Source organism: Haematobia irritans, chromosome 5 (genome assembly GCF_050003625.1).
Source record: "Haematobia irritans isolate KBUSLIRL chromosome 5, ASM5000362v1, whole genome shotgun sequence".
In the NCBI taxonomy this organism is placed as follows: domain Eukaryota; kingdom Metazoa; phylum Arthropoda; class Insecta; order Diptera; family Muscidae; genus Haematobia; species Haematobia irritans.
This window is the reverse complement of record NC_134401.1, coordinates 56,602,846-56,612,032: the sequence shown is the minus strand read 5'-3', so window position 1 is coordinate 56,612,032 and position 9,187 is coordinate 56,602,846.

Sequence of the window (9,187 nt, the reverse complement as noted above, 5' to 3'; positions counted from 1 at the left end):
TTTTTAATTAAAAATTTAAAAAAAGTCTCATCACGGTTTTTTAACTGAATTAGTCTTCCGAATTTGATTAAAAAGTTAATTGTATCAATTAATTTTTTAATTAAAAATTTTAAAATTTTCTATCATTGACTTAATTAGCTTAATATTTCTATCATGATTAAAAAGTTAATTGTATCAATTAATTTATTAATTGAAAAAATTTTCAACTTCAATTAACTTTTTAATTGGAAATATTTTGGTGACATTTTTTTCTGTGTAAGTGATTTCACTGCAATGGCAACGGCGTTCCGTTCGGACTCGGCTATAAAAAGGAGGTCCCTTGTCATTGAGCTTAACACAAAATCAGGCAGCACTAAGTGATAAGAGAGAAGTTCACCACTGTGGTATCACAATGGACTGAATAGTCTAAGTGAGCCTGAAATATCGGGTTGCCATTATACCTAATATAAGTAGAATTTATTATCTGTGTCAAGTAAAAAAATCTTTAAAATAAAGTATGGAAAAATATACCCTATTTTTGAATGCTTTTTTGCTTTGTAGTCAAAGGTGCCAATTTTTAAGTCGAATCACTTAAATTGAAAAACAAACGACTTCAATAAAATGCTTTAAACTAAACTTTTCAGCTAAATGCGTCTTCTAGGCTAAGCGTAATTCTCATTCGTATTTTTTTTGCAGTGTATGCTTGCATAAAAAACAAAAAAAGTGTCACCAAAAAAGTAGTGAAAATGTCCGTTTTGAATCCGGGAGTGGTGCAAAATTGGCACAGAAGCGATGAATTTAATACGGGATTATCATAGGACGGATGTCCACCATTTCAACAGCCTTAAAGTGTGATTCGAATTCAATGTTGTGGATGTGAATTAAAAGAATTTGCGATATTTTGTTAAATAAATAATTTTTATAATTTTAGATGAAATTCAATGCATTCTCACGCTTGTCTGAAACGTTCGATCTCATATATTTTCAAAAATTCGCCCTTTTTCTAGAAAGGAAAAACACTTTTTTCAATAAAAAGTACCACTTTATTAATTCTTACCCTGTTTTTAACGTATTTGAAACAAAATTGTTTAAAATTACCGATTAAAATATGATAAAAGCGTGTTATAAATTAATTAAAGTAATTTCCTACACTGAAAAAACAGTGAACCCTTTTCAATTGCAAAATGAACTAAACTGTAGTAATATTGACCATGATTTAGCCCTTAAGATTTTTTTCAACTTGTCTAGTTTATAATTCTCTTAAATTTTAGTTCATCTATAACATTGTAGTTTAGTTCATTTTTACAACACCATATGATTTATATACCCCTACCAAGTTAAAAAGTCAGTATTATTTTGATTTACTTGCTTATTTTGTGGGAAACCCGATAATAAAAATTGGTTAACAGTCTCTTTAAAATGTCGACGATTAAACTATTTTTAAATCAATCATTCCACAGTACAGAGAAATTAAATAATTAAAGGAACAACAAACCGTTTTACTATTATGAAAATTTTCATACATTAAAATTAAACTTTCTTTAAGCAAAAGTACTTTATTATAAAAACTTATGATGAAAGTTCTTAATACAATGTTTTTTGTGAATAAAAATTATGACCACGTGGAACAGAGAGTAGTTCATTTGAACCCGCTGTTTGGGCATTTTGACTTATCCTTTTTTATTCATCGTAGGTAATTTTTTCACATATCTTTCTGGAAAAAATGGAAATAATAATGAAAATTGTTAAAAATTAACACCATGTAATGAAATATAATTTTAATTCTTCATTTTAGCTTGTAACTTACCATATTTGGGGGCATTTTATCGAATGGTGTAAGGAATTCAACTTTTCTTTGGAAAACGTATCTCATAAAATTGGTACCTGAAACAATTAGAGAAATAATGAAGTATTCTATATAAACTCATAAAACTGTGTTGTTATCGATGTGAAGGATATAATAAAATAAATATTCTAGTTGAAAGAAAGCCAGAGTTTTAATATAAAACTTACCAATTCTCTATTAAATTGTACGCTGAGGGGAAATATAAAAAGTTGTCCAAATTTATTTGGGCTATTCTGAAATTAAATATTTATTTTTTACATTAAATAAAATTATTAAATAGGTTTCCAAAAAATCGAATGAAAAAAATAATATTATGCATAAAAAACAAATATTCTGGTTAAAAGAAAGTTAAAGAATCCTTATCAATTCACTATTAAATTACAAGCAAAGGAGTACCAACATTTTTTTCAAATTTTTAAGGGGTTATTCTGAAATTAAATATTTGTTTTTTTACATTAAAATATTACATTGGTTTCCAAAAAAATTGATTAAAGAAATACTAAAATAAGGTTTTAAAAACCTATAATTTTGATGATAAAAAGGTCATAAAAACGTAAATATTCTAGTTGAAAGAAAGCCAAATTTTAAAAGAAAACTTACCAATTCTCTATTTTCGAACCCATCTGGAGTTGCTGTGAAATTAAATATTGCTTTTACAACAAAGAAAAACATTAAACTGGTTTCCAAAAAAAAAAAAAAGATAATTAACAAATAATAATATACATAAAAAATATTATTTTTAAAAGAAAGCCATATTAAAAAAACAATACTTACCAATTTATGGCTAAACTATACGCTGAGATATAACAAAAATTTTCCAAATTCATCTGGAATTGAATATTAATTTTTTACATTGAATAATAAAAATTCCAATACACTTTCAATTTCAACATATTTTCCTAAATATTCTTAATAACTTTTCTCGAAACTACCGATAAAATATTAATAACTTTCATTTAAAAGGTTTAATAAACAAACACCAATGTATGTCTCAAAATTCCAAAATATTCCATGCCTTTATATTCCCTTGTTGCATATTAAAAGATGCAACAGCCCACGCCAACGCCAACTATACAACTGAAGCATGCCAAACAAAACCAAGCAAAGCCAAAACATTCCTACAACAACAAAAACACATGTGCCTTTATTGAAAACAACACCTCATCCAGCCAATAAACCATCCAAGAATAACAAACACACACACAAACCACTAAATGCAAAGACAATAAACTTGAGGAAGATAGGAAATTGGCTTGCGTCATACCAAATGTTGCATTTACCATGTTAGTTCCATACATGTTTGTAATTTTTTATTTGTTTTTCGTTTTTATTTTTTGAATGAAAAACTTAATTTTCTTAATGAAACAATGTTAAATTTTAGGCAACAACAAAAAAATTACATTTTCCCCTCTATTGAAATTTATTTCGTGCACTTAATTTCTTTTTATTTGCATTTTAATGCTATGTCAATACTTGTCGTATACGCGTTTGGTTCGAGTATGAAACTAACACGGTAAATGGTTTGATCTCCTCAGTAGCCAATTTCCCATCTTCCCCAAGTTTATTGTCTTTGACTAAATGAACCAAAATAAAAACAACCCCACGCTAATGTATACACAACAAAACTCAAGTAACATCATCTTTACATTAATCACATTCCACTATGCCGATAAAGATCTCTGTACTATGCATTAGTTCATCGCATCTGCTGACAATTTACTCTGAGAATAATATTCGTAAAGGCACACCAGTTTATGAACGATGAAACGTTTAACTTAAAATTTGCAAAATTTTCATGAAATGTTATCTACCATTTTTGACGAAAATGTCTATAGATTTAATTACATGTGAACTAAAAATATTTCATTGGGTAATTTTTTTACCAACAATTATTAACTATAGGAATTGTCAGTAAGAAATTGCTATCCACTTTCAAGTTCATTTTTCGTAAAAAAATATTTTCTCATACAAAAAAATCTTATAAAGGGTGATTCTTTTGAGGTTAGGATTTTCATGCATTAGTATTTGACAGATCACGTGGGATTTCAGACATGGTGTCAAAGAGAAAGATGCTCAGTATGCTTTGACATTTCATCATGAATAGACTTACTAACGAGCAACGCTTGCAAATCATTGAATTTTATTACCAAAATCAGTGGCAGAAAATCCGCTTTTTTATCGACAAATTTTGTTCAGCGATGAGGCTCATTTCTGGTTGAATGGCTACGTAAATAAGCAAAATTGCCGCATTTGGAGTGAAGAGCAACCAGAAGCCGTTGAAGAACTGCCCATGCATCCCGAAAAATGCACTGTTTGGTGTGGTTTGTACGCTGGTGGAATCATTGGACCGTATTTTTTCAAAGATGCTGTTGGACGCAACGTTACGGTGAATGGCGATCGCTATCGTTCGATGCTAACAAACTTTTTGTTGCCAAAAATGGAAGAACTGAACTTGGTTGACATGTGGTTTCAACAAGATGGCGCTACATGCCACACAGCTCGCGATTCTATGGCCATTTTGAGGGAAAACTTCGGAGAACAATTCATCTCAAGAAATGGACCGGTAAGTTGGCCACCAAGATCATGCGATTTGACGCCTTTAGACTATTTTTTGTGGGGCTACGTCAAGTCTAAAGTCTACAGAAATAAGCCAGCAACTATTCCAGCTTTGGAAGACAACATTTCCGAAGAAATTCGGGCTATTCCGGCCGAAATGCTCGAAAAAGTTGCCCAAAATTGGACTTTCCGAATGGACCACCTAAGACGCAGCCGCGGTCAACATTTAAATGAAATTATCTTCAAAAAGTAAATGTCATGGACCAATCTAACGTTTCAAATAAAGAACCGATGAGATTTTGCAAATTTTATGCGTTTTTTTTTTTAAAAAGTTATCAAGCTCTTAACAAATCAAGCTCTTAGTAAATTGCACTTATTATTTAGAAAATACTTTACATTTCACAAGTAGTTTTATAGCATAACAAACGAATTTTTAACTACCAGTTAAGAAATTTTTTAAGGAAATTTCCATCGTATTTTGTAGGCCATGAACTAAACGATTGCTACTTAGAATTTGTAAAATTTCCTTTCGAGTAGTTAATTTTCGTTGAAGATACGAAAAATGAACTAAAATTCTGGAAAATTCTTGTAATAAATTATTGTAAAAATCTTCTTAAATTTACGAGACACTTTTTTTTCTGTGTATGTAGTTAAAAAAAGAGAACATTTTTGTGATAGAGATTTTAAAGAGAGATTTTTGTGCCTTTAGAACAATTTCCAAATTTTGTTGCTGGGAAGTACATACTTCCAAAACTTTGGCCAGGCAGAATCTTATGTACCCTCCACTTCTTAACGTTGTCTACTAAATTGTATATTAGTCCACACCTATATAATCCACTTCACTTCTCGATCAGTCTATACAGAGGAGTTTATCAATAAATATGAACCAATTTCGCATGGCAATTAGAGATCCAACATTTAACCGGAGCGGTTAAAATTTGTTCTTCCATTAGGGTCCATAAGTCAAATCTTAAGAGATCGGTTATTAGAAAGCCCATACAGACATCACGTACCGAATTTCAAAGATATCGGATGAAATTTGCTCAAGAAGCAAAATTTGGGGCTATATATTTACGGACTGTTAATGACAATTTTTTCACGGCATAGAATAACATCACGAACGTTCAGGCAGATTGGATGAAATGAGCTCTTCCAAGAGGTTTCGGAAGTCAAATCTTGGTACTATATATAATTGTGGACTGATGAAAATTACAGCTACCAAGTATTTAATTTTAGCAGGTGGACGGAAGCGCATCAGTAAAACGATTCAGACTATATAATTTGTGGAGTCTGGGATCAATATTTCAACATGTTACAGGCGTATAAAAAAAACCAAAATTTTCTCCTCCCATAAATATTTGTGGCAATTTTCATTATACAAATATTTACAATTGTTTTCAGTGTGCAGGATGCAATAAATTTTGCCCACACATCCTCATCGTTTTATTGTACTGAGATAATAACATTTCTAATTATCTTTACTGCTACAATATGTAGTGACTTTATTGCCAAAAATGCTCACAGTCCAATTGCTTAGTTGGCTTGCAATTAGAATACATTAGCGTTTGAAGCCAAATTTTAATTGGAATGGTATCCTGAACCACAAAGATATTATTCTATTATAACATGTACTTACTTACTTACCACAACTTTAGAATAGGGTATTATAAAGTAGGACAAGTGTTTGCAATACCAACTTTTATCAACAAAAAAAATTGTTTGCTAAAAAAATAATATTTTTCCACATTTCATTTATATCTTGATGTGTAGCGGTAAAAGTTTCATATTATAAGAAAATGTCGCAATAGTAAGTAAAATTGTGGAATATAAAATTACATTGTTTACAATTGTATTATTATACCATAAAACACATAGTGAATAGGGTACACTCAAAAAAATTGAACCACCCAGGTAGGAAAATTTCGGTTAATTTTGGAAAATACTAGCGTACTCGTAAGCCGGCCCGCTTCGCTGCGCCTCCCGAAGCACATTTTCGTTAACTTAGTCAACCATATCCTTCGATCTGAAAAAAAATCGAAAAGATGTGAACTCTTTTAAAGGGTAGGGTCAGGGGAAGTCTTGCACAACAATTGAAGTACTGATTAATCACTCCATGGTTTCCATACATGTGTCCCGTACATTTCAAAAATAACGGACTACTTGCTTTTTCGTTTATGCGGTTATGCAAACGTAAAACGGACCGGTTTAACAAAGGTCGGGTAGGGAGTGTTACCATTCAACCAATTTTTATACCCTCCAACCTAGGATGGGGGTATATCAACTTTGTCATTCCGTTTGTAACACATCGAAATATTGCTCTAAGACCCCATAAAGTATATATATTCTGGGTCGTGGTGAAATTCGATCTAAGCATATCTGTCCGTCCGTCTGTTGAACTCACGCTAACTTCTTAACGAAACAAGCTATCGACTTGAAACTTGGCACAAGTAGTTGTTATTAATGTAGATCGGACTGTATTGCAAATGGGCCATATGGGACCACTTTTACGTATAGCCCCCATATAAACCGACGCTCAGATTTGGCTTGCGGAGACTCTTGAAGGAGCAAAATTCATCCGATCCATTTGAAATTTGGTACATGGTGTTAGTATATGGTCTCTCCCAACCATGTCAAAATTGGTCCATATCCGTCCATAATTATATATAGCCATCATATAATCCGATCCCCAGATTTGGCTTGCGGAGCCCCTAAGAGAAGCAAATTTCACCATAAGGTGGGTATTAAGTTCGAGTTTAGCCGCTAAAAGCGTCATTTTTTCACGATTACTTTTCTTTAATAATCCATTTTAAGGAATAAAAATTTTGTGAAAATTTGCTTTGGGCTTTTCCCCATCAAGTTATAATAAAATGTGCAACAAATACGTGTAATTTCATGCATTTTTCTTACTGATTTAGTTTTCACTTTAGCGATTTTAGCGGCAAAACTCGAACTTAATACTCACCTATATCCGGCTGAAATTTGGTACATGGTGTTAGAATATGGTCTTTAACAACCATGGAAAAATTGGTCCACATAGGTTCATAATTATATATAGCCCCCAATGGACTGAATAGTCTAAGTGAGCCTGAATCTTAATCGGGTTGCCACTTTAACCTAACGTAACCTATATATAGCCCCATATAAACCGATTCCCAGATTTGGCTTGCGGAGCCTCTACACGGTTGAAAAAGACTGTTTTTCATATGTTTGGCTATAAACATTATATGTTTGGAACACAAATTTTTAAACACAATATTTTTGAGTGCAAGCATATAATGTTCATAAACTAGCATAACATGTGTGGGACATATATGTTAATATGTTAGAACATATTATGTTTGGGACATAAAATGTTTGTAAATATAATATGCTTGAATGCAAACATATATTAATTTAGAAATAGCATATAAACATATATGTGTTTAGTAGCTTGGAGCGCTACTTAACAGGGAGCGATATTGAATATTGAATTAAGTGGTTGTTGCTTGTTATTACAAAATTAACATTTTATTTTTCCTTGGGCAATCGATCAGCTACTTCTTTGATCCTTACAAACTGTGTGGTCCGCTGTTCGAATCCCCATCCGGCAAAAGGTAAAATTAAAATAAAAAAATCATAAAATTGAATAATTTCTTCTACAATGTTTGTATTACAGAAAAAGGTGCTAAGAACTAAAAAATCTCGTGGAATTGAGAAAGATGTCGGGGAATATACAATTGGGCAGAAACAAAATTTTGAGCATTCAGGTCGAAAACCTATGTTGTTAGCACCTATATTACCTGTTTATTTTCATAATTCATTATGATTGTAAATATATAAATAAATAAATAAAATTTTGAGCACAATATTGTTTGGGAGAATTTTTTTTAAGCATATAATATTTTTGGGTGCAAAATGCTTCCAAACATATTATATGTTCACATAATAACATATTGTTTTTTGGAAGACAACATTATTGAATTTGGATGCAAAAATACAAAATATTTGGAACTTAGACTACCCAAACATATATTGTTTAGACCAATATACTTTCAAACATATTATATATTGGAAGAGATCAAACATATAAATGTTTGGGCAATACCCAAAAATATATATGCTTGAAGCAAAATATGTTTGGGAGTATATGTTACAGAAGCGATTTTTTGTGAGCGTGTAAGAGAAGCAAATTTCATCCGATCCGGTTTAAATTTGGAACATGGTATACCAACACCATGGTCTCTAACAACCGTGCCAGAATTGGTCCATATCGGTTCATAATTATATATAGCCTCCATATAAACCGTTCTCCAGATTTGACCTCCGGAGCCTCTTGGACGAGCAAAATTCATCCGATCCGTTTCAAATTTGGAACGTGGTGCTAGTATGTTATATGGCCGCTAACAACCAGTCCAAAATTGGTCCATATCGGTCAAGAGTTATATATAGCCGAACCCTAATCACACAAAAATTATTCCATATCGGTTCATAATCATGGTTGCCACTAGAGCCAAAAATAATCTACCAAAATTTTATTTCCATAGAAAGTTTTGTCAAAATTTTATTTCTATAGAAAATTTTGTTAAAAATTATTTTTATAGAAAATTTTGTTAAAATTTCATTTATATAGAAAATTTTGTCAAAACTTTATTTCTATAGATAATTTTGTAAAAATTTTATTTCTATAGAAAATTTTGTCAAAATTTTATTTCTATAGATAATTTTGTCAAAATTGTATTTCTTTAGAAAAACTGAATTATTTACGTATTTAATCGGTCTTTTTTAATTTAAAATATACCATGTATGGACTTACTTATAATTTAGATA